Here is a 26434-nt window from a genome sequence, read left to right on the forward strand (position 1 = left end):
CCAGGAGGTTCCTACAAGGCACTGATGATCACCTTTTGACACAGGTGGTGGAGGATCCAAGGAGGCGAGGTGTGTTGTTGGACCTTGTACAAACAAAGAAATACTAGTGGGATAGTAGAGTTCAGGATCCTGCATGGAGGAAGCAGGGCAATGAGTAGGATTGCAATCCTGGACTTCAGGAGAGCTAACTTTGGCCTCTTCAAGGACCTTCTTGGAGGAATCCCATGGGTTAAGGCCCTAGAAAGTAGAAAAGTCCAAGAGAGGTGACTAATATTGAAGCAACACCTCCTCCATGCTCAAGATCAGTGCATCCCTATAAGTAAGAAATCAAGCAAAGGGGGCAGGAGATCTGCATGGGTGAGCAAGGATCTTCTGGCAAAACTCAAACAGAAGAATAAAGTTCACAGAATGTGGAAAAAGGGATAGGCCACCTGGGAGGAATACAGGAGCATTGTCAGAGTATGCAAGGATGTGATAAGGAAGGCCAAGGTCCATTTGGAATTAAATCTGGTGACAGATGTCAAGAAGGGCTTCTTCAAGTACATCAGTAGCAAAAGGCAAATCAGGAAAAATGTGGGCCTGCTGCTGAATGAGGTGGGTGCCCTGGTGATGAAAGATACAGAGAAGGCAGGGTTACTGTATACCTTCTTTGCTTCAGTTGTTACTGCTAAGGCCAGCCCTCAGGAATCCCAGACCCTGGAAGCAAGAAAGTCTACAGAAAGGAAGACTCTCCCTTCGTCGAGGAAGATCAGGTTAGAGATCATTTAGGCAAACCTGACACACATAAATCCATGGGCCCCGATGGGGTGCACCCTCAAGTCGTGAGGGAGCTGGTAGGTGGTATTGCCAAGCCACTCTCCATCACCTTTGAAAGGTCACGGCAAATAGGAGAGGTCCCTGAGGACTGGAGGAAAGCCATTGTCACTCCAGTGTTCAAAAAGGGCAAGAAGGAGAACCCAGAAAACTACAGGCCCATCAACCTCACCTCCATTGCTGGAAAGGTGATGGGATAGCTCATCCTAGATGTCAGCTTTAAGCATGAGGAGGAAAAGAAGGGTATCAGGAATTCACCAAGGGGGAATCATGTTTGACCAATCTTCTCTGATGGAATGACTGACTGGGTGGAAGACAGGAGAGCAGTGGATGTTGTTTACCTTGACTTCAGAAAGGCTTTTGATACAGTCTCCTATAACACACTCATACATAAACTCAGGAAGTGCGGACTAGGTGAGTGGACAGTGAGGCGGGTTGAGAACTGGCTGAGTGGCAGAGCTCAGAGGGTTGTTATCAGTGGCACAGTCTGGTTGGAGGCTTGTAGGTATTGGTGTTCCCCAGGGGTCAGTGCCAGGTCCTGTTCTGTTCAACTTATCCATCATGAGAGGGTCCAGCGGAGGGCTAAGGAGACGAGTAGGAGGCTGAAGTATCTCCCTGATGAGCAGAGTCTGAGAGAGCTGGGGCTGTTCTGCTTGGGGAAGAGAAGACTGGGAGAGGATCTTATCAATGCATAAAAAAATCTTAAGGGCAAGTGCCAAGAAAATGGGGCTGGGCTCTTTTCAGTGGTGTCCAGTGACAGGACAAGGGGCAATGGGCACAAACTGCAACACAGGGAGCTTCTTCTGAATATGAGGGAGAATTTCTTTACTTTGAGGGTGGAAGAGCACTGGGACAAGCCGCCCAGAGAGGGTGTGGAGTCTCCTTCCCTGGAGATATTCAAAACCTGCCTGGACGTGGCTCTGTGCAACCTGCTCTAGGTGCTTCAGCAGGGGGTTGGCCTAGATGATCTCCAGAGGTCCCTTCCAACTCCAACGGTTCTGTGATTCTGTGATAATAATCTTCTATACCCTGGGGGTAATTTTACAGTTTTGACATTATGTGATTATTCAAATATAAAGTAGATTTTACTCGCTATTATCTCATTCATGACAGTCATGTAACCTGAAAACTAAGGAAACCGAATACAAACTGCTGGCCAGTGCTATGCAGTTCTCATCTCCTGTATCTATCTATATTTCAGATATATAATTCTCCTTTTAAGAAAGTTTTAGGAAATTATGCTCTTCAGAATGTAAATAGGTAAGGTAAATCCATGATATTGTCTTGGAACCAACATGTTCGTATTCCAGTTCCAGCTGAGCTATATTTTTCAGTCACATACTGAGTTTTCAGATAGGCAGAACCATTATCAGTGAAGATATGTAAAAAACAATTTAAAAATCTTTGGCATCGTTTCAGCTGGAAAATATCAAGCAATTCTTTATCTTCTCCCCCCCCCCCCAATAAACAGCTTTTTAATTTCAAAAGGATTTTTCAATCCTAATTTTTTGATTTGATAGAATATTTAATTTGAAAGTGAAACATTTCCATTTTTCAGGAAGAAAATTTTACTTCATTAGAAATCCAACTTCTATTTTTATATTAACAGACACAGGCATTGGTGAAAGGACACAGACATGCCAAAATATGGTAGTGATGTAGAGTTTGCTACTTTTTTTTATTTTTCAGGAAAAGGTTTTTTGCTTGTTTCACACAATTTCCATCATTTCATGGACATGTTTATCACCAAACATGTTTATCACCAACAACATTAATTTACTAGGAAGTACTAGGGTAGAACACAGATTTTAAATTGCAGTATAAATAGATCTGTTTGCAAGTTCTTAATGGTATCTTCTGAGATGGATAGATGCTCTAATATTTAATCAAATAAATACTGCTTTAGAAATTTGACTAAATGTGCCAGTTAACTAATTTAGGAAAAAATACTTTGTGTAACAGCTTATAAGCAAGAAGTATTGTTTTTTCTACAGGGAATAGTAACCTATTCACAGAGATTAAGAAACTCTTGATTTCTTATGAGATGTTAAAATGTTTTCCCTTCATAGAGCTGTCTAGAATTCTAACTACTGGAATGACCAAATGGAATGAACAACCAACATTTGCTATGTTTCTTTTGTAGAGGTTAACTTGATGTTTATATGAATTCCTGACATATAGCATGTCCATAGCTGTAGGACCACAGTAGAAAGCATGTGGAGCAGATACATTTGATTATTGGCTGGTTTCAACAATTAATACTCTAAACCACAGATGAAAATGCATAAAACAATCTTTTTCTTTTCCTCATCAAATTTTGAACATATTTAGAACAATAAATAAAGAAGCATGGATCGCAGTATGTATGTCTGCAGGGAAGAACTGTCATGCACACAGACAAAATCTATCTTTTTTTTTTACCATTTTAGGCTTACAGTCAATATACCAATTTTTAGCTGTTTAAAGATAAATGTCTTGCCTCAGCAGTTTTCTAGGAATTTTGAGTAGTTAATGAGCAAGAGAGGCAGGCTCCTCTTAGCATGGTTCTTCTCAACTGACACCTATTTGGAATGAGATGAATCACGTCCCTTGGCGTATCCTTTTTTCACTTGTGGTTAGAAAAGGAGCCCATAATAAAAGCTTAGGAAAAATACTTACTTTTCAGACACCTAAAAATAAGTGGATTGATTCCCTTATTTGTCATCTAAGATTATAAATCTGTCCTAGAAATGGAAACAGACTTTGTTTCCCCTTCAATTTAGCAAACTGGCAGCTGTACCTTATCAACAATGAGATGAATGAACTGAGAGATGGATAGTGTACCTGAAGTGAAGGGAATTAATGGAGCATCATCAGAGATGATGTTGTACACCTGCTTCTGCTACAGTCAGTCAGGTGACCGCTACAGGTAAGCCAATTAGCCTCTCTATGTCTCAGTTTCTTCATGTGTTAAAAAGGTGTGTTGGAAAGATAATGGTATTGTACATTAATTTTGAGATTTGCAAGCAGCAAGTGCTGTTTACTAAGTGTATTTGCACATCAGAAATCTTGCTAACATTGAGTTGTAGGAGATAGAACTTTTGAAGTGTCAAGGGCTTGGTATTAACTCACACTTTTGCACCACTGTAACTCATTCATACAGGATTTTACTGAAAAAAGTTAGGATTGTTCAGCTTTAAGAAGAACAGTTTACATATCTGCTAGACAAATGAGAGATACTAAAAGTTACCAGTTAGTAATGATTGGCATTTTAATTCTAAATTTGACAAACTGCAGAATTTCTGTTTTCAATATTCATTCTTCCAAGTTCAGTGATAAAATTAGGCACAAACCCCACTTTTAGGAACATCTACTGAGTAACATTATTGGTAGTCCAATTTCACTGCTGGGTTCAGAGCAACTAGGTTCCCTCATATGATGCTAAGACTGCCTGGAGCAGTATTTCCAGATCCCAAAGTTGCCTTTCCCGGAAACTCAAGCACTACTCACTGTCTTGGCACAACCTGAGCTAGGAACTACGAATCAGAAAAATTTGGCAGGTTTAAATGTGATTTATGAGTAGATTTTAAAAGTAGAGTCAGATCCTTATAATATATATATCCCCTATAAAACTAACCAAATAGGGATAGAAACTTGTGCATGGTCATATTTAAGAATATGGTTTAACTTGCTGTACTGGTTTTGGGTGGGACAGAGCCATCTCCCCCCATCTCACTGCAGGGGAGTGAGTGAGCAGCTGTGTGGGGCTTAGCTGCCTACCAGGGTTTAAACCACACTTGCAAATCTGCAACATGAATCAGAGAAAGGGAAGTGAGCCTCACTAAGAGCTGCCATACATCTCAATGAGAATGGTCCATGATATGCAACTAAAAAGGCCTTTAAAAAAATCATTTTAAATCAAAAAATTTAAATTAAAGAATTTAAAATAATCACTACTCTTCTTGCTACCTTAGAATGTAATTCTGCTGTTGATTACACATCTCTGACATACTTGGAACTGTCATACAAAGTTTTTTATTAACGTCTCTTCGTGCCAATTTGATCTGCAGTGGTTGATTCAAGGAAGTAGCATCATTCTCACAAATAGGTCCATTGTTATAAGTGTAGAATTCATGCATGAGGAAAGAAATAACCTTGTATGTAAATGATGTAAGCTTAGGCCCATGGTTATGGCATTCTCTGTAGGGCTCTCTAAAAGAAATGTGAATGCACAATTACTGAAGCTATACTGTATATTTAATATGGGACGGTGGTTATCTGGCAGCTACATACTTATCAACTTAGATGAATATTCATGCAAGATGTTAAAAAGAGGCCCTGTTGCTTTTACTGAAACTGTTCTTTATAGTAAGGTTTTTTATTATATTACAATAAGCTTTTGGAACTGAAGTCATAGCTTAAGAACTCGCTATGCAAAACACTGCCCAGCTAAAAACAGAAAAAACAACCCATGAAGACCAAGGACTAATCAACTTTATGACACACAGGGTGGGAGAGAAGCTACAGGAAAGGAGCAAAGTAATAAAATAATAACACAACTATGTTCCTGTTTGACTGTTCCATACTTCCTATTGATGTCAAATTTTGATTCAAAAGTTGGCTTTAAATTATCCCCAAGAGACATAAGGAACACTTTCTTTACATGTACATGAGTTCCTTCTTCAAGGCAGAGTTGCAATAAAAATTTCAATACCAAAACCCTTACAGCTGCAGGTTCTTGGAGGGAACTTGCATGATAAAAGTGTGGTTCTTTTTTATCAGTTTTAGTAGGATTAGAAAAACTACTTAGAATTGTCATAGGCAAAAATAGCTTAAATTGTGAAGGCTAGCAGGAGGCAGATAATTGGGTGCGTGTGTGTTTATGTATGAGTGTTTGAAACTGAACTCCTGAACTCTCAAGAAGTGGCTACTCGCTAACTGCAACCAGTGTGATCTGGTTTGAAATATTGATAACACCTGGACTAAAGGAAAGTGACCCTTCCCGAGTCCTCCAGTTAACAATGAGAAATGAGACAGAACCACCAGTTAGCAGACTGATCACATGGTGTGCTTCTGCACATAGTTTTGACTGAGGAAACCGGTGGGCTACTGGGTCCAGAAATAAGATAAGGTGTTTAAAAAAAGGGCTTCAAAAAGAAGTGGCCTTGGAAAGGAGAAGGGGGTCTGGAAAGGAAAAGGGGTTTTGGAAAAAATAAGGTGAAAATCCTGGCTGGAGGAGAGATGTAGGAAAAGGAGTAGACCCCGGAGATCCAGAAAATGGTTGGAGATGAGTGCCAGGGGCCACCCAAGGGGGCAGAGGATGCCTGAGACAGACACCTTCGAGCAGTGGCACAGCAGGAGCCAACAGGACATCCTGCCCAGCTAATCCAGACAGCAAGTTCTGGAAGGCAAGTGGGACCTCCTGGATGAGGCACTGGGTGAGGGATTGAGTGAGCATGAGAACACGGTAGGGCAAGGACTCTGCTTTCATTTGGTAGCAAAAAAAATCCTCCACAACCAGGTCCCCTGTTAGCAGACATTCATGGTCTCATATGGGGTAGACAGCAACCAGTCAGAACAACCAGTCATGTTACATTCATTGCCTGCTGGTTTTAGTAATCCAATGTATTTATTTACTTACTTATTTATAATCACAGAAGATAAGTGCAAATTCAAGCTAGCTTTGGCATATGTACTGATTAGCAGCAGCTTCTATTTCTTCTCTTTATTGACACTAAAATAAACGAATCTTTTACCAGGCAGTCCTTCTATACTTGTGTGCTCCTTACGATCACCATTAACATACTGAATTCACCATGTAAGCATCAGGAAGACAAACAAAAGAAGTGTATGATATCCTTTACTGATAACTATAGCTCTAGAAATATTATTCATGCCCCTTCAGGAAGAGCAGTTTGCCCAGGGAAGAAGCTGCTGTTAACCCAAGGATGACAATGGCCACTTGCAGCTGATGACAAGCAAAAGGAGGACAGGGCTGGTAGTTTCAGCGCTTATTTTCAAGTCTCCTGAAGGCACTTGGGAGCTTTTCTGCTGAAGTAATGGAGTACATCAAAACTCATAGGGAATAATACAGCCTACGAGATTTGGTTTAAAACTTGTGGGCCCAAGGATGAAGAGTTTGGCTTGGTGAAACTGTGGCTAGGTAGGGGCAGGGAAGGTACTGGAAGGATGTGTCTCCAGCCTGAGTGCTGCATGTCAATGGTGCAGTGCAAGCACCCATCCTGCTGTTTCAGCTGCTGTGTAGCAATCAATGATCGCTGCCTATACAGGCAACCTCTTTTAACAACAACTGTAATAAGCCTGTTTTGATCCTCTCATAGTCTCAACTCAGGAACCACATGCTATCCCTACGACAAACTGTGCCCCTATTTCTTAAATCTTGTGTGTCTTAATTACACATCAATACCACATTTAAACACCAAACCATTACTGAATTCTCAGCACTGCATCCTCACTTTAGCTTCACTGGGTATTGCAATGGCCTATTCTCCTTCAACAACATGCCCCAAGTGAGACATTGAGCATTATTTTTAAACTGCCAAATATAAGCATTAAACTAACATTTCAACTCTAGACTCAAGTATAAATGTGTATTATGGGTCAACTATGACAAAGGAGTTTGATCATTTCACTATTTAATCTTTTGAGACTGCTTTCATTTCACCAAAGCTATTGTACAGGTCAAAATCTTTTTCCCAGGACTGATATATTAAAATTATTAGTATCAAACAATGTAAGAGAGTAAAACAATCATCTATGCTTCTTTACATCAAACCACTAAATATCTTTTCCCAGGCAAAAGTAAAAATAGGTCTTGTACTTAACTGAATAAAAAGTACAGATTTTCTTTCTTTTAGAGAAATTTTGAGCAAAAGCACCCTCCCCTCAAACCTGAGCATTTACATCTGTGAAATACTGTGAATCAGTTATGTAACAAAAGGTAAAAAAGGTAAAAATGTATGCAAGCAGTAAAAAATGCCAGCTGGAACTATAAATCCCATAAACATACCGAATACAATAAAATAGTAAAGCATAAAGGATGTTGTTTGCTTTAGAGATGAAAGAGTTTTAGCAATACTCCTTCGGTAAAAAGTATCCAAGGAATTCCTAAATTGCCTATCAACTCATCACCATTTCAAAGGCATTTTATTATCTGCATGAAAACCAATAATTATTTTCTCTAAAAGTAATGAACCAGATTCATCTAATGTGATTACTTTTTACAGAAGACACTAAATATTGTCTTGAATGCATACAACAAATTTCAAAGAAAATAATAAAATGCCCAGTCACTTTTCCCAGTTCATTCCAAAGGCTCAGAAGCAACAGAAATATAATTGCTAATTCTACTTCTTTGCCAACTGCCTGGAGGCCTGCAAGACCACTCCTAATCATATTGTATACCTGTCTCTTCGCAGGCAGATGAAAAGAACTGAACCCATAACGCATCCTGAGGGACTATAAATGCAAACTGCAGGTGGAAACTTGGTCTCATTCACATATGCACCTCTTCAAAATGCGCTTTTACAGACTGAAATTCATCAAACAGCACAATTTTTCTCATTCTTCCACTAAACATGGAAATTAAGAACCAGTGACAGTTGCGAACTGGGCATGATGCTCAAATTGCAATTCTAACACTGATGCTAATGTTCTAGCTATGGATGATGCTACCAGGAGGACAGGCTCAAACAAGCAAAAGGAGATATTGCATCATATAACATACAGTTACTCTGCGGAAGGCCATTATGCTGGAAGTCTAAGGGTGAACTTACACATTGCTCATGTGCAGACACCAGATTATGTCTGCACATGCATGCAGACAGGAGCATGCAGGAAAAATTCCTCACAGTTTTCAAATAGAAGAGTACCATGCTGTACACTTGCCTAGGGAGTTCCTGGGTCGTATAGTCTATGTCATATACATATAACCATATGACTACATATATGACTATATGTACAAACATATAATCATACAGACACATACATATATCACAGACATATATGTTTAATTTACTGTTTCTGGGACATGCTAGGTGGTTCATCTGATTAAGTAGAGATACTCCTATATTTTTTTACTTATTTTGCTTTCTGAAGTACATGATATACAATCAGGTCATCATCACCAACTTTTGCAGGAGTAACAACAGTTTACAGTGTTGTTCATTATGACAGTCATTGTATTGGTGGTGGTGTAGCCCAACTCCTATTTGCTAATGTATTTTGTAAATATACACATGCTGGTATAAACCCCAGGGCTAAAGTAATACTTTATTGACATAGTCATGACTTCTACTAGGATAGAGAGCTATGTCCATGGAGCTAGAGCAGTAAACTTCTTTAAGGATGATCAAGAATAATCTATCTGACTTTGACAAAATAGCTAGTTAAATTTCACCTGTAAACACATCAGAGCACTGAGGTACAATAATTTAGTTTCATGTGTGTTTAAGTTGCTGAAATCGAGGAAGCTGTGTGATGACCCCAGTTCATAAATTTAATGCCAGCAAATGCAGAAATCCTTGTATTGCTTGTGTGGCTTAGTAAGTCTTTGCCTCTAAAAAATGCGTATTACATCCCAAGATATATGATTAAGCATAGTGAATTAGAAATTCTTAGTGTGAAGCATTAACAACTATAGGTAACAGGCCTTTATAGAACCCTTGAAAAAGCATTTCTATATAGAGTTTAACAGACGTTTGAAATTTGGGATGCAGAGGGGGTTGTCCATTAGGTGGCACCAAATTTTTCCATACCTCTGGAAACTGTAGGCAACAGAGAGAAGCGTTTATCGGCTAGTGGCTGTCAGATGCTCTCTCAACTACTCTCCATTCAGAGACAGAACCTCTGAGATGGCATTGCATGCATCACTGACAGGTATTCATCCAGATAGGGAAGCGTGTGCTTCAGCCCATGGTTAACTTACTGCTCCTCCGGCGTACAGCTGTTTTTATCATATCCACCAGTCTGTCTGCATCATAAGGGTCACTGTAGCAATTGAAGATATTTTTCAGTTCCTTCTTTGGATCTTCAGTTTTTCCTAAACAGTGGGAATTGTTTATCTTTCCTCATGTTCTCCACAGCTATTCAATCAGAAGAAAGCCCCCACGTTTCAGCTAATCAGTCAGCTTCCACTGTGCGAATTGCCGTGCTATTACTATCATTGAGATAGGCTGATACTTGTAAGAATAGTACAGTGGTCTGTGAATAAGACGATGAAAGATTGTCTTTTCTTTCTTTAGTATTGTCTAAGACTAAAACTGTTACTACTTCCCCATTAGCACCAGTCATGAAAGTCCTTGCCAAGAATTTTGCTTCCTTTTATCCTTGTTTTCACACACACCTCAGGAACCCTCAGTTCTCCCTAATCATTCACTTTGTATCCATTTGAAAAGTATAATCAGTAAATGTAATAAAAAGCTTTGCTTTATGTAGGCATGCGTCAATGCATATTTCTATTTAGCAGCCTCAAAACTGTCTGTATGAACAGCAAATGTATCCATGATATAGACTGATTCCACTTCACCCACACTATGACAGAATTAATTTAGCAAGCTCAGTGCTCACACAGTGATGAATATTGCCTGGAATGACTCATTTCCTCTTACTGTGTCATCTTCAAGGATAATTTCATGGGATTCTCTTCAGCACATTATCTAGTAACTAAGACATCATCAGACCTTCTTCTGTTCATTGCGGTGGCTGGTCAGCACCTCTAAATGGCCCTGTCATTGCACTTGGGTAGGTAAATGGTACTCATCCTTCCCCTGCAAATAGAGTCTAAAGATGAACATGTATGATGGACATGAATGACATACACGGGAGTTTGCTTTCCACCACATTGCTTTCCACGCAGTTCTAGAAATCCTTTGCTTTAGCACTATCCAGATCATTCTAATGCCCCCTTTACCTCCTGCCTGCTCTTTTGTACCTTGTGCTTGCCATAATGTAGCTAACGTGCAGCCTAACCCTCCAAGACAGAACTGGCCCATATTTAGCATGCATTTGTAATCTGGTGTCTGCACATGAGCAATGTGTAAGTTCACCAGTCTGGGCTAAGGGAACCTTGGTTGTACAAAACAGCAGCTGTTAGGAGTCTTCTCCTGGCTCCAATAAGAAGTGCTCAGAAAGAGGGATAACCCGAGACCCCACAGTGCTGCTGAAAACTGTGCCCTCATAGAACAAAAGGGCCCATGTGCAGTACCAAATCAACCCTCCTTGCCTGGGTATCTTTGAAAGGTATCCCAGACATGCTTCCTCTTGACCTGAGCTGGTTTGGGATGGGAATGGGGCAGAAAGGTAGCACATAAGCAAGTAAGAAGAATCCAGACCTCTTCCCTCTGTTTTTACTTGCCAGTTTCTTTTTGTAGATGTACATCTCTGGCTCTTTATCCCTCCTGGCCTTTTAAGAATAAACTTATCAAAAGAAAAAAAAACCTACAAATCTAGCAGAAAGTCTTTACGCTTCCACAGACTAAGGAAAAAGTAGAGTACAAGCACTACTGCTGGATGATTGCTGAGTTCTTTCTCATCAGACAAATCAACTGTATCCTCATTGAGGCCTTATGGACTTTTTAAGACTTAATACTTCTCACTTACTAACATGTCCTTTTGGTTTGGCAGCAATGAGTCCTTAGGGTAAGGTCTCTTACAGTCACAACTTATAAGTATATGCATAACATTATATAGGTAGGTGGATACAGCTAATTTTAGATCAAAGAACATTATTATTAAATCAAATTATTACTATATCTAAGTGGGATTCTTCTTGGCATTCAGAAGTAGACATAGAGGTGCAGACTCATTACTCTGCATCTTTGTATACTATTAGTAAACTTCATCGCCAAGAATGCAAAGTGCTTTCTCTGTATTTCCTTAATATCAGCAAGCAGACACTTTTCTACACCTTTTTCATATGAGATCTTAGTATTATTCAAACTGTTCAAATCCAGTTCAAGACCTAGATGAAACTGTAGTCATTCTTCATGTTTTATTTTCAGCTGACAGTGGCCATATCCAAAAAGAACAAGAATGAACATATTCTAAACGTATCTTAATTTGCAAGTGTTTGTCACATAGCAGTACACTAATGAACTATCCCTTTTGTGAAAGTCAGTGTAAGACCCAAAATTTAAAGACAGTTCAGCTGGAATGAGCATCATGGTCCTATAATGGCTGCAGTGTTTTACAATTTCATTGGAAATAATTTTAAAGAAAGCTACTGTTTCATAACTAGGTGGTTTAGGGAATGTGCAATAATGCCAAGGAAAAAAGAAGTACAATGAGATCCTCAAGCAAGAAAAAGTAATTGTGTTGAACTGCTGCAATTCCTATTTATGTCAGTTAGGGAAGAAACTGCTCAGCATCTCTGATTTTTCCTTGGCACTTTGCAACATACATTCCTAGGAAAACAGCAGATAATTTTTGAAGAGGATTGACTTGAGCTCCTGAAGAGGAAATTCACTAAACAGAAGTGTATGCCCAAGAGCAAAGGCTGCAAAATCGCAACTCTTGCTTTAATTGTAAGTCACATAGGAATACCTGATGAGAGATTCCAGTGTCACAGTAGTCACTTCTGGACTTTCTCAAAATACGTGAATTTTTTGCTTCACAGTAAATATTTAATAAAATCTTATTGCAGTGTTAAGCTTCCTAAAGTTTTAATGGAATTTCCCTCATTTTTATAAAATGTAAATTTATATTAAAGTGTAATATATTTTCAGTATTTGCCCAATATAAAATTTAAATCTACAGGTAATACACTTCCCGTAGTTACCCCGTACAGAGCCCTCAGAATTAGTCCTGTGGATGCCCTAGCATACAATGAACCGTTTTCAGACCATTTTTTTGATTTACTTTAAACATAATTGACACCTAAACATTCTCATTGTGAATACTAGTGCACGTCCTATGTGTGGTACGTCTCTCATGCTGACATTTGTTACATTAATAATGCACAAAGAAGAGAATAGTGAGCACTTAATTTTCATGTAATTGGTGTTGTGAAAGATGGCAGCCAGAACAGAGGTATACGAATGTTAAAAAAACCCTCACCAGTATCCATAGGAAAAAAAATAATGAAATTTTACAATTGAACAACATAAAATCAGACTTCATAGTATAACTTTGCCACTATCAGATTCAGAGGACTACTAGCTACTTACTGGGAACGACGTTATAACATTCTTTATAGCTATAAATCATGAAAGGATGCTGTATCTCTGGGAAAGCCATGGCCACAATCAGCATGGAAAACAACTCACTGTTTTATCTAGGTTATTCTTCCAGGGAACATTTTAATGTATTTGTTCCCCTGTTCAGTCTTAAGCGTTTGCTACATTATATGGCATTCTGTTTCAGGTGGATTATTAATCTTAGCCTGCAACTGTGCAGTTCAGTACAAATAGCAATATAGTTCAGATCAACTATAACTTGGCTAAGACACATCCATTGGCAATGTTTCGTTTGTTTCCTGTGCAAGATGCATATTTAGAGAAGGTAAGGATGTCATGGCATCCTTTGGAAAGAATAGGAGATGTAACTTCATCATGTTTTTACCCAGCACAATTTACTGTACATGTACTATCTGTCATGATAACTGAAAGCAATGGAATACATTGCAGGAAACTTAATACAGATATACTGGGAAATATGCAAGAATTTGGGCCTTAACAATATTATTTGAATATTTTGAATCTGTTGGTATGACCACGCTTTTAATGAAGACTATGTCAGCTCTTAGACTTTCAAATTACACAAGCTATCCTTTCATGGTAAGTACCATGGAGAAAAGTATTACAAAATGGTGTTGAAATTAATATTGTGTCATAAATAATCAATAGTGGGTGCCAAATTCTGCAGAGAAATTTTTAAATGGGGATCCAAAGGCTTTCATGACCTGGCTGCAGAATTTTCTTCTGTATCCGCACATTAAATCCTGAGTGCAAGAGGAAGCCTTCTCACATGAGGGCAATGGACTGCTTAAAGGCAAGCTGACAGACAGGGAAGAAGAATTCAACATTTTAATATTTTATTTTTATTATTTGGTTTTATATATTTATTATATATGTATTTTATTAAGATTGGAATGGAATTCTACATACTGCGTTATTTCTAAAGTAGTCATAAAGACCTAAGTGTAACGTAACGATCCAGATGTCATCTTTCTTTCCCATTACCTGCTCCTGAGGTATTTAACTGATCATGTGCACACATCATCACAATTAATTTAAAGAGGCTGTTCCTTTACTGGAAAATGTACAACTGAAAGTCTACACACTGTAATTTTATGTCTCATGTTGAACTGACCAGTATATGCCAGTGGGGATCTTGCCTTGCAATAGCAATTGCAAAATTATGCATAAAAAAAGATGGGACTAATTTATAATTGAAAAATATAAAAAAAATTATAAATTTTTTAAATTTAAAAAATTTTAATTTTTTAATTCTAAAAATCCTTTTCCATGCAGTAAAAATCAAGACAAAATTAGAACTTTCCCAGAACGTGCCTGAACTATCACGATACATAACAGATTAGGGTTTATTGTTTGGAAGACAGACCAGCTGCAAAACAGAAAGCAAGATCCAATTCCCAATAAAATGGTCTCAGCTTCCCATTTTTAATGGAATTTTAGAGTTAGCAGCTCAGTTTCAAACAAAGCTCTCCTTAGATGCAGAAGTATCTAACTGAACATCAACCATGTTGGGAAAGGCCCAGAATTAGGGTTTCCTATTCCCTTGGCAGGTACCAAACCACAGCATTTTCACATAAAAGCAGTCAGGATCAGCTACGCCATGTATGTGATGACTTGGAAAAATTCTTAAAACCTACATGTTTCAAATGTGGCATGAACCACCTCACATACCCTGTGTCCTTTCAGAGACTTGAGCAGATCTCAGACCCTGGAGAACTTAGTTGCTATCTGCCCACGCCTGCCAGACACCAGAAGCAGCAGTCTGAAATCTCTTTGCCTTTAGGTTTTTTACTTCTCATATTCTAGTTTACTTCTGCTGTTACACCCAAAAAAGGCAAATGTCACTACATACTGACCTAAAAATGCCATTCTACGATGTATTATTTGTGAAATCTGATATCCAATATCCAAAGTAGCTATTACCATAAGATTGCTACTGTCTTAGTGAGTTGAACATAATTGTCTGCAAAGCCTTGTGTTTTGTAATCGGTTAGTACTCTTCCCCCACAACCATCCAAATCAAGATTAACTCATTTTTTCCAGAAATAATGATAAGATTTAAGTGCCTAACATAAACAGTTTTAAAAGTTACCTAGAATGTATTAATTTACCTATAAGGTAATTTCAGAAGTTTTCAAATGTACCACAAGCCTAAAGACCTCAACAGAATTCTGCTCGCTGCTGTATTTAGAGAGAACGGACAGATTTACATTCATTTTGGATATGAGACACTCCCATTACAAACAAGGAGACATAATACAGATACCAATGAGTTCTAGCAGAAGCCTTTTAGGATCCGCACAGGAGAAAAGCATAGCATACCCTATTATTTTTCAGGCAACATTTCATGTAGCAAATATATATATTTTTTAATTAGAACCAGTTTGGAGTTGGAAAAGATCTGTTATCAGTTACTTGCACCAAGGCTTAAATGAAATCCAGAGATACATTTTGATTTTTTAATAGGTTTTTTTCCAAAAGTTTTTTGTTTTGTTGGGATGTGGAACAAAAGTAAGATTTTATACTCAATTTCTGCTTGATGAAATAAATTCAAGCTTTAGTCATTAATAATTTAGATAATTTGTGATTCAATCTCTTCATTTGGAGTTACATTTTAAGTTGTATTATTATATTACAATTATACTTTAAATGGCTTTTTTTAACCTTTTTGTATAGAAATGGGAAGTTGTAACTATCTAGTTTTACATGGTAAGCCTCAAATATTTATCTTAGTCAAAATGATAAATCTGGATAAAGAATAATCATTTTTTGTCAACATTTTGCTGTTTTCTTTCAAATTATATAATCACCCTCCTCCTTTTATCTTAACGAAACCTGAAGCTTCCCATACAAGATTTTCTCAGCCATACCTTCTGGATGATCAAATTCGCTTTTCGAATAGAATATGTTTCAAGAAATTTGAAATTAAGTCTTTATGTAGTTTTTGAGAGTGCTCATAGGATTTTTTTCTTTGTTTAAGATGACTTCTAAAACATCTTCTGTATTAACTTGCATAATATTCCTATTTTGTACTGTATTGCAAAACTGATTGCAGAAAATTATTTTTTGTTCTTCAAGTTCCTTTATTGTTTCAATGGAATAAGAAAATCTCTGTCAGATCAGATTAAGTCAAAGCACAGCACAGCCTAGTTCAGCATGTTCTCTCAAAACAGTTGATACCAGATGCTTCAGAAGTGTTTAGAAAACCTTGGAAAATTCTGGAATAACATGATTACACAACTTCTAGCGCTTTTTTTCTTCTTTTTTTTTCCCCTAGGTACTTCTAGAGACCAGTTGATTTAATTTAAGTAATTTAGGAGATATCTTGTTTTTCTCTGTTTCCTCTCTGTGTATTACCTGATACTTACTAGAAAACATGGGCTTTATCTATGTGACCAAATTGCTTTTAAAAACACTAAAGTGAAGCTCTGTGACCGAGTATTCCAAATTTGCATCCAAGCTTTACATATTACCATGAGGGAAGTCCATCTAAAAGACAGATAATGTACTACTCTGAGACAACCCACTTTCAGTAGCCCTTCTTTCTTCACAGTAAATTGTTAATAACTGTTAACAGTATTCTTTAGAGTCTTGGAAGAATCAAATGTGCAGACACCTATCTAGAAAATGCTTGGAAATAACAAGCTATTCCAGCAAGCCTGCTTGCTGCAGTATCTAGTTTCATTGGCAAGAAAATCTGCTCTTTGTCAATCTCTTTACTTCTGGGAAGTGTGACTTGCAAACAGCTAACATGCTGCCTCCAAGATGTTCAGCAACAGTGGGTATTTGCTTACCCAGACTGCAGCAGAACAACAGGAAATACAACTGCATCTTCTTACAAGTACACATCAATTTGATTTTAATCCAGTGTTATACTGCAATATAGCCAATGTCCGGCCTGCAGCCACGTCTCTGATGTAAGAATGGACAAATCATGCTACAAATAATGAAAGAAGGAATTAAAGTCTTTTATGGAGACAAATGAATCTTAGTAGTACTCCCAGTGTCAGAATATAGCAAGCACTAACCAAGAAGAGTAAGAGGGGAAGACTGCGACCATGTGGACGGGTGATAGCTGTCAATGACAGAGGCAGAAAATCAAAGCACCCACGACGTGCATGATCAGGTCATGGATCATAGCAGAGAGCTGCACGTTCCCATGGGAGTCAAGAAGAAAGCTCAGAACGCTGCCCACTGCTGTTTCTGCTGTGCTCAGAGAGACAGGGCTTCAGGCACATTTCCTGGAAGGAATGAGGGTTCTTTCCAAGAAGTACCTGGATATTCTTCATAACAGGAACTATCCATCAAGGTCCTGAATAATAACAGCTGTCGAAAGCTGTGGGTCTGATAATTAACATTGTATAGCTTACAAGTACCTTACGATACCTAATAGTGCTTTCTAATATGATCTTAGTGGAATGTTATTGAAAGCTAGTTATAACACAAATGACATTTTTACCAGTGGTCCTCCACAATTTGTGTCATATATCTGATGAATGCTTTTAGCTTAACCTTTGTAATTGTTCTCCACTTCATTACCTCTGAAATGTCTAGTGACTGTGTTTGCATCTACTCTGCTTGAAGCATGCAGGTTATTTTGCTCGTATCTATAAATTAGACTTACCTATTTAAGACTAAACAGAAAACTCTCTAAACAGATATTTTGATGAAATTATTTATTTATTACTACAAATCCAATTTCCTGGTGCGATTTGTATGACAGGGTTTTTCCAGCAAAACTGATTTTCAGCAATAGTTAGCTGTTCAAGGTATTTTCAGAGTTCTTGATCATAAAGAAGGTATAATCTATACCAGTTTATGTGGCACATAGCAAGGCTAAATGCAGGAGTGAAAAAACTGTAACATGTTATGCAAGAGGCCAGATCTTTAATGGCCCTAATATGTATTCATTTAATGCTTCTTTCTTATAGCTTTAAAAAATTTGTAAGTGCCCCATAAATTTTCTCTTACCTTCTGCTTTAGATTACATAAAAAAAGATCCTAAAAGCTCAGTCTATCCAGCTGCACAACTAGTTCCTAGATCCAAGTTATTCTCTAATAGCTATTTTCAGTGTTGATTTTTATTGCAGGGAAATTAAATATAGAGCAATTACGGTCCTGGGCAGAAACATTACAAACTCATATTATCTGCTTTATCTCATTGAAACAGATAGTGCTCATTGAAACAAATATTTCTCATTGAAACAGATATTTTAGGTGCACAAAATTTTTTCTAATAAAGTAGCCTCGCAAAATCCCAGTTTCACCATTCTGCCATCATAAGATTAAATTAAATCTCCATAAACCAGATGCCCTATATTGGGAAGAGTATTATTTTCTAAGTGTGTTTCAACTGCCATAAAACAGGTTTAGTAAATAAAGTTGTGGAGAGTGTTCCAGTAACCAGCTCTCACAGATTTCCACGTCAAGCGGTCATACTGCAAGTCTTTCTTCTCCCATTTCCCTCTGTAATCCCCACACAGGTGCTGAAACAATTCTCATTCCTGCTGGGTGGGTCTGATTTCCTCCTCACACCTTAGCACACAGACAAAGTAAACTCTCATTTCAACTCAGCTCCTACCATATTGCATATGAAATGGCTAAATCACTAGGAGAAACCTTTCTTCCTGCCTTTCTTCATTCCAACAGATACAAGGTTAATTGTAACGTCTGAGTAATATACTTTGTTGAGGTGGCCTTTCCATTAACTTAATTTTTAGAATAGACCTTCTCTTTAAAAACAAACACCCATAAATAATTCAAAATATTTGAAAGACATTTTCTTGTATGTTGAATGCCCACAGACATTAGCAGGAACAACACTGCAGATTATTACTTTTTACTTACTTGAAAAAAGTACAAGGCAGAACAAAATACATGGATTACAGGAGCACAACAACGCAAGTGAAGACTTACAACTGATAGGAGGCATTTAGGGGTTTGTTTAGATTAAGTCCTTTCTAAAGAGCTTTAGGGCAAAGCTTTTGACTGAGCTATGGCATCGCCTGTTATTTTGTGCACACTTCCTTTGATAAAGTCAGTTTCTGCTGGGACAGATAAACCTGAGCCTGTAGCCCAGGGGATATGTTGAGAGCAAGTTCTCTTCTAACCCCACAGAGTAAGTGTGAACAGCACAATAAATCACAAAGACTAATGCTCACAGAAGTGGGTGAAGTTAATTCTTTGTTTTCCCCAGCGCAGTAATAAATTAAAGCAGTCAAACTACAAAATGAAGTGCAGGATGGTGAGACTATTTCTGTTAATTTAAGACCTGATCCAAAGGGGTTTTTTTCAGAATTTTTCCTGCCCTTCTTGTTTTCCTTTTGATTTCTTTTCATCATTTTCCAGCTTCATCATGCTATCTGCTTTCTCCCAGAAGTGTAATTACCAGAGGGACTCAAGAAGGGATGCTGGCTCTTCACTATCCCTAACTTCATAGGGACTGGAAAATCTCTTTTCACTATGATGCCCCGATCAATGTTTCTAATTTTAGCTGGCTAAAGAGCAAGCAGCGCTCACTACAGCCTGTTAAAACTCAGGAAGATCTGGTGCCTACTGCACTTCCCACTGATAGATGACCAAGATCAGTCAGTGTTACACTTGAGCCCATATTTAACTCAGGGATAAGAGAGAAGTGTGGCAAGAGGAGGACGGGGAAGGACAGTGACTTACTGCTTCTGTTCTGGTTTTCTAATTATTTAGGTGCCCCTGACCATTCCAGCCACGTTGCATTTTCCAAGCAACATGCAAAGCATGTCTATGATATGACAAGAGATAATTTTGAGAAGATGGACAGCCATCACACATGTTACTACCTTTGCAAAAGAAGTTCTGGTCTTGTTATTCAGCACTTGGTACTATCCAAACTAGCCCACAACATTTCAACCAGCTGCATAAAAATTGCTCTTAACACTTCCTCTATAATCCTTTCATGGATGGGTAAATAATCCAGTTGCATGTCCCACTGTTCTTCTGAAAGGACTTAAAATAAATCATGTATTTCTAATGCCAGTAAATAATATGCTTTAAGATGACAAGGACTTAAAAGCTTGAGGAGTTATGATTGAAAACTTATGTTCTGAAAATACATGAAGGGAGCACAGACTCATAGAATCATTAAATAGTGCAGACTGTCAGTATGGATTGAACTGGGCTAATAAGCATTGAATCATAGAATCACTTAGGTTTGGAGAAGACATTTAAGATTATTAAGTCCAACCATTAACCCAGCACTGCCAAGTCCACCCCTAAACCATGGACATATGCATTGCATCTACGTGTTTTTTAAACACCTCCAGGGACAGTGATTCCACCACATCTCTGGGCAGCTTGTTCCAGTGCTTGACAACGCTTTCAGTGAAGGAATTTTTCTTAATATCCAATCTAAACCTACCATGGTATAACTTGAGGACATTTCCTCTCGTCTTAATGGTTGTTACTTGGGAAAAGAGACCAACACCCACCCTTCTACAATGTCCTTTTAGGCAGTTGTCGAGTGTGATAACGTCTCACCTGAGCCTCCTTTTCACCAGGCCAAACAATCCCAGTTCCATCAGCCGCTCCTCATAAGACTTGTGCTCTAGACCCTTCACCAGCTCGCTGCCCATCTCTGGACATGCTCCAGCACCTCAATGTCTTTCCTGTAGTGAGAGGCCCAAAACTGAACACAGGATTTGAGATGTGACCTCACCAGTGCTGAGCACAGGGGGACAATCACTTCCCTTGTCCTGCTGGCCACACTGTTTAAGATACAAGCCAGGATGCTGGTGGCCTTCTTGGCCACCTGGGCACACTGCTGGATCATGTTCAGCCAGGTGCCAACCAGCTCCTCCAGGCCCTTTCCCACCAGGCAGCTCCCCAGCCCATCTGCCCCAAGCCTGTAGAGTTACGTGGGGTTGCAGTGACCCATGTGTAGGACCTGGGATTTCTCCTTGTAGAAAATCATGGAATTGGCTTTGGCCCATCAATCCAGCCTGTCCAGATCTGTCTGTAGAGCCTTCCTACCTTCAAGCAGATCAACATTCCTGCCCAGCTTGGTGTCATCTGCAAACGTACTGAGGGCACATTCTATCCCCTTGTCCGATCGTTGATAAAGACATTAAACAGGACTGGTCCCAATACTGAGCCCTGGGGAACACCACTTGTGGCAAACCCCCTACATCCCTGGGGCACACCTGAGGTGAAACAGCTTCTGGGAAACGGCTACTTGGCACTTTTACCTGGAGGACTAAGCAAGCTGCTTGTATTCAAAGATGTTACTGCCCAGAACCCAGGAAATACTTTGCAGATTAAACAGCAATGCTAATATTCCAACAGCCTCTATCCAACATTGCTTACGCCCAGATTCATCTTACTTATACTAGCAAAGTACAGTCAATCTTCTCCCCACACTGGCCAGCTCCTCTCCAGTCTGCTCATCAGCCTTATGTACATTCACCTGTACATAAGACGAGGCACTGTAGGTAGTATAAATACTCAAGATCTTTTTCCTCAGATAATACAGGCTTCACTGTGCACGAGGGATTGCTCACACACCATGAATCTGTTGGCTGTCTTTCAGCATTCACTTGCAGGCTTCCCTAGACTCAGAGTTGCTACACAGGGCTCTCGTATTTGGGTTGGGATGAACCATTGCTGGGTTGTCACCTGTTTCTTGTTTTTTTGTAGTAGATTTCCACCTAACATAGCAGCTTGCCTCTTTACCATCAGATACATATATATAACTCCTTATACCTTTATCACAATTTTCATTTTGATTAACTGCCTGTCCTGGAAATAATGAAGAGCTGTGGTAATGACACTTGGACCCATATAGGTGAGGGTCCAGTGAGCCCTGGCTTTTTCTTCTCTATCTTCAAAGAAATCTCTCAGTATATCTTCTTCTATTGTGAAGCCTGAGGCTACAGGATGCTTGAAGTGGCCTAAGTCAGACGCCAAAGTCCACACCATGGGTGAGAGCTGTACAGCATTCTGGTTAAGGCAGATTTCTGACAGGCCTTTGACAGTTGTCTCCTTTTTCTGAGAACTGATGGTGGGAGCTTGGCTGCTCCCTGAAATCCATGGAGGTAATCCATATAGCTCTTTGCTCCCTTTTCCTGCCATATTCTGTTTTGGGTGGAAAATACTTTCCACTGGTCTAGATGTAGCCCTTTTTCACCAGTCACAGCATGATGTTTCGGTACACCCTGTTCATCTTTTATGTCAGCCCTGGTGTGGAAAGCTGTATGGTGGCAAGCAGTGAACACATTTCACTCCATACTGGCTTAACATCTGTGAAGAAGTGTTCTCTTTGCCACTGTGGCCATGGGCCATGGCTTCAAGAGATAAAATGCTTTGCCATCCCATAACAGTCCAATGGAAGGCTCTTAATTTTAATCTGAGGAATGATTCTCGTATTTATTTGGCCTTGTATAGGGCATTAGAGAGCGAGCTGTGTACCAAAGGTCAAAATGAAATTTTGACACTTGAATATATAACAATATGTAAGACATTCTACAGAAGAAGGAAAAGAAGTGTGCATAAATAGGGACAAAAGGAATGGAGTGACTTCAGTTTATTTCCTGAAGGCATCTTGAAATTCTGAGATTCCATTGTTTTCTAAAAGATGAAAGAGAACTCAGACATTCCCAATAAAGACCCACTCATGCAAAATACTCTCCTAAGGGGAACTGGCCATGTGGCCTGAGGAACTTCCAGCACAATTAAAGGCAACCAATCAATTTGGAAAATGGCCCACCTGCAACTTAGCAGTTGAATGGAAGTCTAAAAGATACGGAGTACATTTAAGAACTCATCATCAGCTTTCAGACTTTGATGGTGAGTACACTGGATGTGCTTTTACCTGCTCTTGGCAGGTGCCTGATCAGGCAGCAGGTGGTTCTTCATAGAGGACCTTCATGGTGTTTTGAAGGGCAATGTTTCTTACATCCTAAGGGGAGTAGTTACTAATCTAGATCAAAAAAAGTGCCTAAGGTTTGGGCTGAGGGGCAGGGCAGCATCAACCACCACAGAACTCTCAAATGGCAGTTCATTTTCTCTTCTCTGAGAAGCTTCAACAGGGTGGCATTATCTTTTGTTGTGTGTACATCCAGTAGTTTTTCTTACAATATTATTGGACCAGCTTCAGGATGGGGAAGCTTTAAATATCCCTGTATGATGAGTATTTTTATTAAATTATGAAATTGAATAGCCTATCTTTTTGCAAGCATGAGCTGTTTATATGCTAAACTCTACAGTGAAGGTCTGTGACTCATAGGTAGGTGGCATCCTTCCATGTTATGTTAGAAATGTTACATCATTATATTTGCTATAAAAACAGAAACTGGGAGTGCTATTTCACTATTTTTGATAAGAGGTTTTGTCTTCACTATATATGATTTTCCTATTTTTAAGTTTAGAAAGCTGTTATTGAAATGATGCATACATATTAAAACTAAATATGCACCCATAAAGCCTTGGACAAGTTAACACAGATCTGGTCAGTGTCATGGTCACTGTTGAGTGGTGTATCAGCAAAGACAGTTCAGATCACCGCAAATCAAGCTCACCATTAGCTTCCAGACCATGCACATTCTCTGTAATTGCCAGGCAGCTGGGAAGTCAGGGAATCTCTTCATGTCAGTGAATGTCAGGTGGCTTAAGCACTGCAACACAGGACGCCTGGCCGACTGAAAACTTGGAACAAAGACACCCACGGTTTACCAGTTCCCAGGCTCTTCACCCAGGCTGTTGAAATGGTCCGATAAGACAACTTGAAGGCTGAGGACATCCAGCAAATTTGTAACAGTCGGTAACGCACATTAATATTTTATTTCTGCTCTTTAGGTTCTTCCGTTTCTGAAAAATGCTGGCAGAAATGCCATTCACCCAGTAGATTTACCAGGTGCAATATAACTGAACTGTTTCTGTCAACACAAGAGGGAGCACAGACACATCTATCAAATTGACACAGTCCCTGCACTTGATGAGCTCAGTGGAATGAGTCTTCCACCTCCAGTTTTTGTAATGCCAGTGAGTGATGAATCAGAGATATTTTTGACATCTGAAAGCAATTCAAGGTGAGAGAACCAAGAAGACTGGTATTTGCCAGTCAGAACTATAAATAAACTTTTCAGCACTAAGACTCCTCCAAAACTATTTCAATAGACTAAAATTTTATGGATAGCTATTCCCTAAGGAAAGGAATGCTATCTGTATTCTAAAGTGTGTCACGTCCTCATAGATGCAGTCATGGAGACAGCAGGTAGGACTTTGGCTTCCTCCACAACCACCATAGATCTATCTTTGTTCCTTATGCTATTGATAGGATTTTCAGACCTGACTCAGTGTTTTCTGGTTTTAGAATTAGAGAAATTAATTAAGTTGATAGGATTTTTTGCAGTGAATCATGTTCTTAGAAAGGCTAATGAGTCAAGATATTAGCTTGCAATGACATCAGTGTAAGTTTACTCGATGACTAGGTATATACTCTAACTTGAAGTCACACAGCATTTCAGCAGAAAAAGTGACTCATGTTTTCTATACAATCAGTAGTATGTAATTGTCATTGACAGTTAATGACATATAAAGTTTTCTGTATGTGATGCGACAGACAGTAAACAACTTGAAAAGGAAATGAGGGCTAGCCTCTATTTTCAGACATAACAATATCAGCAATATTGGTAACATTAGCAGTTTGGCTGGATTTACACAGATCAATATGAGAACGACTGAAGACCTCAATGGACTTTAGCACTTCTGAAGGGTAGAAGTTAAATGTGCATCAGCCACATTTCCACTACAGCAAACAAGCAAGACTAAAGTGAACTAGCCAAATATTCTTTGTTGATCAATGATAGCCATCAAAAATAACATAAAAAGTAAACTAGATATAAAGGCAAGATTGAAAAGGTAAATGACAGTAAAGGGAATTGTTTGTCTTGTACACTATAGTAACAGTACATTCTACAGAAAGCATTTTTGCTCTCTGAATGACAGAACATTTAACACATCAATAGTAAAACATTTTGGGACATTGTGTGGACAATTCTACAGATTAAGTATCGTGATTTTGATGGAGTTGATTTATGCCAACATACCCAAGTGTAGGATGCTTTTATAAGGGTCAATCAGAAACATGACTGATCATATGATGGGAGAATTGAACAAAGGAATAAATATTTTACTGTCCTGTTCATCTTTTTATAAAATATGAATAAACCTTTGAAATACATTATGTGGACAGAAAAGAAAACTGTCATGCCTGAACTTCCCCTGTAGTTATTGTAAATCCAAGACGTTCTTGATCACAGCTAAAATATTCCTACATGGTAAAGAACTTATTTAAAATTTAATTTTCAGAGAAGTTCCTGATGAGAAGTGCAAAGACCAGAGATAATTCAAAGCAGTAACTGCTCATCTTTCTTGAAATGTCCAGTCTTGGGGAAATGCTGAATAACCACGTACTCCTCTTTACCTGCTTGGTAATAAAGCAATGCATGCATGATCTAGCACAGCTATGAAGGACCTACTTTTTTGTATGGAGGGACCCCAAATAATACTTGCTTCAAAACACACTAAATTAAGGTTGGTTCTTTCATCATTCCTGTGCAATAAATAGCACTATTCTAATGTTTGATGAGTGAGATACTACCTATTAAATATGAATGGGAAAATCAACTCTATAGGGCAAACAGGAAGATATTTTTGTTGATACATCATTTCATTGACACCGGTGTTTGTGCACCTTTTTACATATATAATTTAAATATTGGCAAAGAAACCACCAAGGATGTAAAAAGCAGCAGGGTTAATGCAGGTGACACTGTTTTATAATACCCACAACATATTTAAACTCTTATTTTTGAATACAGTCTTTAAACAATTTACTCAGCTTTTCTACATCCAAAATACTTTAGTTTAGATTTAATCATAGCTTTTGTTGCAAGTTTACTATTCAGAAAATTTATGTGAAATAAGTTCTGCCTGGGAGAACTATTCTTTTTCTTTCTGCTTATCTTCTTTCCTTTTTGTTATTTTTTTCCAGGATATCTGCCTTTATTAAAAAGATAAAAATAAATAGTTGAATGAATTAGAAACAAATATATTCTATTTTTGTCCATGGATAAACTGACATTTCAGGTGATCATACAGATATTCATATGAGAAAAGGAAACAGAAACTAGTTATATGGAGAAGAGACCATTTATGTGATCATGGATAGAAATAAATTGTTATTAGACAGAATTATCACACTTGTAATAATCCTAGAAGATGTAATAATAACTAAGTCAAATTCACTTCACCTAGCTTTAGTTGCCTAGAGGATGATATGTAGCCTAGTGCAGTTTTCTTAAAGTCAATTGACTGAAAAAAATACCCCCAGCTCTTGAAACAGATATCTATGGTAGATAAAATAATTTCCTTTCTATAGATGCTTCTTTTTCTCT

At 38.5% G+C, this 26434-nt stretch overlaps 1 protein-coding gene across 4 annotated transcripts in view; it reads right to left on the reverse strand.

The window, feature by feature from the left end:
- PCLO (piccolo presynaptic cytomatrix protein) overlaps positions 1–26434 on the reverse strand; it is a 402891-nt gene that overhangs the window by 104669 nt on the left and 271788 nt on the right. The gene's annotated exons all lie outside the window — the stretch shown is intronic.

Source organism: Falco cherrug, chromosome 5 (genome assembly GCF_023634085.1).
Source record: "Falco cherrug isolate bFalChe1 chromosome 5, bFalChe1.pri, whole genome shotgun sequence".
In the NCBI taxonomy this organism is placed as follows: Eukaryota; Metazoa; Chordata; class Aves; order Falconiformes; family Falconidae; genus Falco; species Falco cherrug.